Source organism: Otolemur garnettii, unplaced genomic scaffold (assembly GCF_000181295.1).
Source record: "Otolemur garnettii isolate 467f Iridium unplaced genomic scaffold, OtoGar3 scaffold00123, whole genome shotgun sequence".
Lineage (NCBI taxonomy): Eukaryota > Metazoa > Chordata > Mammalia > Primates > Galagidae > Otolemur > Otolemur garnettii.
The window spans coordinates 3,996,995-4,004,280 of NW_003852518.1; the positions used below are offsets into that span (position 1 = coordinate 3,996,995).

A 7,286-nucleotide genomic window follows, 5' to 3' on the forward strand; every position below is an offset into this window, starting at 1 on the left:
GCTTGAGGCTCCGTCTCAAAAAAAAAAAAAAAAAAGAAGGTTATGAAACCTTACCAACTTGTCTGTACATTGCTGCCAGTATAAGTGCATGGTGGCAAGTTAGCAGCTTCAATTGTCTGATCTTGGTATGACAACAGCTCTGATGTTCATTCCAGAAAAAGAATTTAAAAATCGCTTTCAAGTGTGGACTAGGCACCAGCATCAGTGCACAGCTTCCCAGGGGAGGACTTCACAGCTGACTGTAGTGATATTCAGCATTGGGTAGGTGGAGCTTTTTCTAAGCTGAATTCACAAACTTAATTGTTAGGCCACATATCCATATGTGCAATAGGATATTATTCAGCCTTAAAAGGGGGGGAAATTCTGACACCTGCGTAAACATAAATGAGTCTTAAAGATAGGCTAAGTGAAATAAGCCACACACAGGAGCATAATATTGTATGACAAAGTGTATGACTATACAAAACCTAGTGTAGCCAAATTTGTAGAAATAGAAAGAATGGTGTTTCCAGGGGTTGGAAGGAATGGGAAATGGGGGATTATTGTTCATTAGGAACAGAGTTTAACTTTCATAGAACAAAAAGAGTTTTAGAGATGAAGGGCGGTGATGGTTGCACAACGATATCATGTACTTACCAGGCAGTGGTGGGGGTGTCAGTTGAAAGTTAGAACTATCATTTACGTTCTTATTCAACTCCAGGACAGTATCTGCATGTATCAGTATTTTGAAGACACTACACTATTGTTTTGAAGAACTTTTACTGCAAATGAGAGGTCTTGTGTTAATCTAGTTGTATATACTCCATCTCTAGGAGCTCAGATGATGTTTTCATTATCTTGGCTGCTCTAGGGTTGACTTTCTTAGGTATGATTTATTTATTTGTTTTTAGGTTAGTAATTCAGTTCTGGAAAACTCTTAGCCCTTTGGATTCTTCCTTTAAATGTTCTTCTCTTGGCTCGGTGCCTATAGCTCAACTGGCTAAGGCGCCAGCCACGTACACCTAAGGTGGCGGGTTCGAATCCCCAGCCCGGACCCGCCAAACAACAATGACGGCTGCAACCAAAAAATAGCCGGGCGTTGTGGCGGGCGCCTGTGGTCCCAGCTACTTGGGAGGAGGAGGCAGGAGACTTGCTTGAGCCCAGGAGTTGGAGGTTGCTGTGAGCTGTAATGCCACGGCACTCTACCCAGGGGGACAGCTTGAGGCTCCGTCTCAAAAAAAAAAAAAAAAAAAATGTTCTTCCCTTGACTTTCCTTTAGCTCTCCTTCTAGAATTCCTCTTCTATGTACTGAGAATATTCCTTTCTATCTTTCATGACTTTTCACTGGGCTTTCATGCTTTCTGTGTCTTCATCTTCCTGTTTCCTGGGTTCTGTGCAATGTCCTCAGATGTGTTCTTCATTTTGCTAATTCTCTTATCATCTGTGTTTAAACTACTACTACTTGGATTTTTAATCAAAAACTACATTTTTAGTTTCCAGAAGTTGTATATAGTTGTTTCTCAAATCCTACTTTGAATAAAATACTTCTCTATTCTTTCATTATGTTCTCTGTCCCTTTACTTCATTTTTATAATTTCCAGCACACTATTTTTTTTTTTTTGAGACAGAGCCTCAAGCTGTCCCCCTGGGTAGAGTGCTGTGGCATCACAGCTCACAGCAACCTCCAACTCCTGGGCTCAAGTGGAGTCTCCTGCCTCAGCTTCCCAAGTAGCTGGGACCACAGGCACCCGCCACAAAGCCTGGCTATTTTTTGGTTGCAGCCATCATTGTTGTTTGCCAGGCCGGGGCTGGATTCAAACCCGCCACCTCAGGTGTATGTGGCTAGTGCCTTAGCCACTTGAGCCACAGGCGCCAAGCCAAGCACACTAATTTTTAATCTTAATTTCAAGATTATTATATTATTTCCAATTATTAGAACACTAATTCTGATGAGTATTTTCTTTTTTTCTTTTACTTTTATTTATTTATTTTTAATTGCTGGGATTCATTGAGGGTACAAGATACCAAATTACACTGATTGCATTTGTTAGGTAAAGTCCCTCTTATAATTGTGTCTTGCCCCCAAAAGGTGTGCCACACACTGAGACCCCTCTGCTGAGTATTTTCCCTTGTGGTGGTCCAATTCCTAAGGTGTTGTGATGGGTAACCTTCAGTGTCCACTTAACTGGATGAAGCGATAACTTGATAGCTGGTAAAGTGTCATTTCTGGGCATGTCTATAGGGGTGTTTCTGGAGGAAACTGGTGTGTGAGTTGATGAACCGCGTGGGAGGAAATTAACCCTCAGTGTGAATGAGCACTGTCACATTGCAGGGGCTCAGGAAAATAAAAAATAGGCAGAGAAAAGTGATTTGCTCTCCCTCTCTTGGAGCTGGGTCACCTCTTCTCCTGCCTTGAACACATCAAAACTTTAATAAATCTGATGGCCTTTGGACTCCAGAACCATGACCAGAATCTACTCCACCCCCTGGTTCTCAGGCCTTCACCATCTAACTAACTGAGAATTACACCATTGGCTTTCCTGTTTCTAAGGCTTTCAGACTTGGGCTGAGCTATGCTACCAGCATCCTTGGATCTCCAGCTTACAGATGGCCTGCTATAGAAATTCTCACCTTCCATAATTATGTGTGCTGATTCCCCTAATAAATCCCTTCTCGTATATCTATCTGTATCCATATTAATATCCATATCGAAAGAGAGAGAGAGAGAGATCCTATGTATTATCTCTCTGGAGAACCCTGACTAATACAGTGGTCTAAATGCCTTGTTCCTTTTAAACTCATCTTCAGTGGGTTCATTCCTCAGGAGTTCCGTATGCTTTGGGGAGCATAACTGTCTCTACGTAGCAACTGGGGGCTTGCTTCTGTCCAGAGCCCCTGGGGACTTACAAGTTTTCACTAATTTTTGTGTAGTGTCACTGAGGTTCCTCCATGGTGCAGTAGTACAAATTCAAGCTTTACATCCTGTGCAATGTAGACCAAAGTGGCAACATTTCAATGGTAATTTTTTAACTAAAATCCACTGAATCACTTTCAGTTTCTTCTCCCACTTCTTTGTCCTCTATGAGGACAGGGTGTACATCAAGTCTCCAGGCTTCATGAAAGATGCTTGCTGCTCCTCTGGCCTCTATGGGGGTAGATGATACCTGCTCTTCTCAAGAGCCTTGCAACTCCCATCACCAGTTCCCGGGGCCACTACTGGGTCAACTTTTCTCTTACGGCTTTGGCTTTACTATTTCATGTTTGTTTCCATTTCAAAGACATGCACCTTTATTTGGGCACTTGGCAATGTCACTTTTTGTACACCATTTTATTTGTTATTTCTATATGATGGTGCCCATAGAATGGCATCAACTCAATCCACCATGCTACAGGAAGTTTCCAATAAGATAAAGAAATGTAATGATGAGTAGAGTATATTCAGAAATGTGTATATCTTCTCAATCAGGATTTAGAGAGACATGTAGCACCTTTGATACTTACTCTCAGTGTTGTGAGAGTGCGTCAGAAACCGTCCTTGCTCTCATCACCTTGAATGAACAAACAGACGCACACACACATAGTGAGGGAGCAAATAAACAGCCAGGAAGGAGAAACTGCAGACTGTGGGTCAAATCTCAACGCAGCTCATGATAAAACCTTTCCCTGGAGTCGTACTGACGTGGAGGTGTTGAAATTCCTGTAGAAGGAGGGTGACTGAAGAGAGTTCAACCCAGACCCACAGGGTATAAAATAAAACCATTCTGTTGGCTGCTGCACCGTGTATGTCCACCTCAGTCTGTACAGATGAACTTCTTTAAAAATTGCATATAGGGCGGCGTCTGTAGCTCAAAGGAGTAGAGCACTGGCCCCATATACCAGAGGTGGAGGGTTCAAACCTGCCCCCCCCAAAAAAAGAAAAGTTGCATGCAAATGATCTGTTTTCAAATGTAATCATATTTGATTAAATGATCTATTAATGATCTATTAAATGATCTATTAATGATCTTTTTCAAATTTAATCAGATATTTGGACTCCAAAACAGCTCTCTTCCATGACAGCCGTGAGCTTCAGCCTATCCCAGGTCACTGATTTTATCCCTGTACCCTTAGCGTTGACATGGGACATGACACATGATACAGGCTCAGTAAACAGTTGGCTGATTAGCAAAACAACCACTCTCTAAGCTTGCAAGCCTGGTTCATGTGCCAGGGGCTCTTCAAACATAATTTGTTACAGGCCCTATCACCTCCTGTCCTGCAGAATTCACAGGAAATTGTCTTTGCCTTCTGAGTATTCCAAGGCCCTGATGTCTTCTTATGGAAGCTGCAGAGAGAAACCACAGTGTGGAAGCTCCACATTTCCCCCCACCGGCCTCCACTGTTTTTTCCAGAGAGATGCTGCCCAAGTAAAGAGGATTAGCGGGTTTGCAGAGTCCTGATTACCATCCTGCACTCCAGAGGATGCTCAGGTTAGAGCTGGGGGGGGGGCTGTTGCTGGGCAACCAGAACAAGTGAAGTATGGAAGGGGTGTGCCAACAAGGCCACGTGCCAGAGACAGAGGACTCAGAAAGAAGGAGGAGTGCACATTTGCCCATGCATGCACGTTTACACACACATGCACATACTTAGGTACACGCCCATGTATGTGCACACATGGATACTCACGCACACACATCGGGGAAACAGGGACTTAGCAGGAGGTTATTAGGCCCTTCCTCTGTGCCAGACTCCACTACGCATTTTACTGTGTGGTCATTTCATTTCCTTGGTAGTCCTTCAACATACATGTTATTAATGCCTGTTTTGCTGTTTAGGCTCAGACTTCAGGTCCCAAAACAGTGATGACGGCTCTGGGACTTAATCTAGTGCTCTCACCTGGCTCTCTTTTCTGTATCAGCAGCTCCAAAGCCTCGTGCTTTCTGAAGTGTACATGTTGCCAGTGTCTTGAGTCTCTACTGGTTGTTCTGATGGGTGCTGCCCATTTTTAAAGAGTGGCTCCTTGACATCATCAAGGTTATGGGTTTGGTTTTGGTGCCAGCTTATTCAAGAACTAATGCTTTTGCAATTTCTACAGAACAGTCATCTTTACTCAGACATGGCTTGTCCCACTGGGCAAAGAGCAGGCTCTGGGGTCATCATGTCCCATCCTGGGTTCCTGGCTGTGTGGCCGAGGTGGCTGCACACAGTGAGTCCAGGGAAAGCTCGTCTGCCCTCTGGCCACACTCAGGCCCTCTGCAGCCCCACCTCGGCCAACTTTGCCAGCTTCATCTCCTGCCTATCAGCCTTCCTCCCTGGACATGGCAGTGGAACAGCTTCCTCCACAAGTCCCAGCTCCTTCCTGTTGCTCCTACGTTTTCATCTGTGTGGAGTGGACACAAAGGAGCAGAGAGGCAAGGAGAACCTTTGCCCGACACCAAGGATCCCTCAAGGGCCTCCTCAACAGGCACCACCAGACACACACACATCTCCAGAGAGGCGACCTCTGTCTCTGACTGGCTACTCTCTCCACAAACACTGCCTCTTCTTGCCTGTGCCAATTTAGAAACATAAGTCAGAATATATCTAAGAAAAAAATGTTTAAATCACAAATCCTTGGTAGTTTGGTTTTGTTTTTGTTATTTTCTGCAGTAGAGTCTTGCTCTATTGCCCAGGCTACATGGCAGTGGCATCATCATAGCTCAACACAACCTCAAACTCTGGGCTCAATATATATCATTACACTTCCTTCCTAGATTCTCTAATGAATAGAGTTCAGGAAAAAAACCCACAAGAATCTGCAGGGCGCTGTGGCTCAAACCTGTAATCTCAGCACTTTGGGAGGTTGAGGCTGGAGAATCGCTTGAGATCAGAGAATCACTTGAGGCCAGGAGTTTAAGACCAGTCTGGGCAACATAGCAAGACCCTGTATCTACAAAAAATAATTTTGAAAAATAGTCAAGTGCTAAGGCAGGAGGAGCCCTTCTACTCTGGCCTGGGAGACAAAGCAAGACAAGGAAGAAAGGGAGAGACGGAGGGAGGGGAAAACAGAATGAGAGTGAAAATACAGCAAAATATTATTAATTAGGGAATCTAGGTGGAGGTATAATGGTGCATATTGTGCTACTGTTTCACATTTTCTATATGCAAGGTTCTCATAATTTTTAAAATGGAGGGAAAATGACTGAAGAATGCAGAATCGTGCTTTTAAGGGTAAATAGATGTTGGCTGTTTTCTTTCCTGCCTGGGTCTTTGCAATTTGTTTGTTACTACATAGTTTCCCTTGAGGGTAATTTTAAAAGCTCTCTGAGCGCGTGGTTGGGAGTGGAAGGAAGGTGGGGATGCTGCCCCTGGGAGCCGACACTGGCCTGAGGCGTCAGGGAGGCCACCTCGCCCAAGACTCGTAACCATAGACATTTATTGGCATCTCTGTCTCTAAACTTGGCTCTTTCTATTTTTGAAACTTTTGAACATAAAAGAATTCAATTTTAAACAGGCTGTTTAAAGTCGGCTAAGCCTGCCCCGGCCCCTAATCCAGCACAAACACAGCCAGAGCCTGGAGGCACTCAGACACAGACACTGTCACTTTCCTCTCAGTGACAGCCGTGGCTAATGCTGGAGTGGGCAGGAAGATGCACTCCATGCCACTGGGCTGCCAGGGACTCGGGAAGTGTTTCTGCTTGACATCGCCATGAGAAAGATGATGGACGGGCCTTGGGTCCATTACGTGGGCATGGGAGCAGAGGGTGGCCTTTTTAGCTTGGGCCTCACTTGGCATTGTTTTCCTTGGATGACTGACTTTATTAAAAGCTCCATTTCCCCTCAGATGACACCAAAGTGGACTCCAGTGGCCAGAATTTATGGACTCCAGGTCCCCAGCCTGGAATCAGAGGTTCAGAAAGGTGTCCCTGCAGTGGGTGGGCATCTGGCCAAGAGGTGTCTGTAAGGGGACAGCCTGCTCAGCACTGAGGAAAGTCCCCGAGGCCTTGACCTTTATGAGGCTTCCAAGATGGACCAGGGGCTGCCTCGGCCTTAGCTGCATGTGCCAGATCCAGGGCAGCTCCCTCTGGGGAATGTGGGCTCCATGGGCTCACAATGGCCTGTGTAGAGAAAGAATGTTTAAAGATTGACAGTTAGCTCAACTGAAAACAAAACACCTCATATGTTATCTGGGTGCAGCTGTGACCAGCCAGCTCAAGTCCCATTTCTGCCACTCTTCAGCCTTTCCTTCACTTGAACAAAATGACATGAACGCTGCCTCCACAGGTGGGGCTGCTGTGGGGAGTAGGGTAACTCCACAGGGTGCCCGGCAGGGGGTGGAGGGGTGGGGG

General features: G+C 45.2%; 1 pseudogene; it reads right to left on the reverse strand.

The window, feature by feature from the left end:
- Nucleotides 1–7,286, reverse strand: part of LOC100954533 — a 105,459-nt pseudogene that overhangs the window by 63,221 nt on the left and 34,952 nt on the right.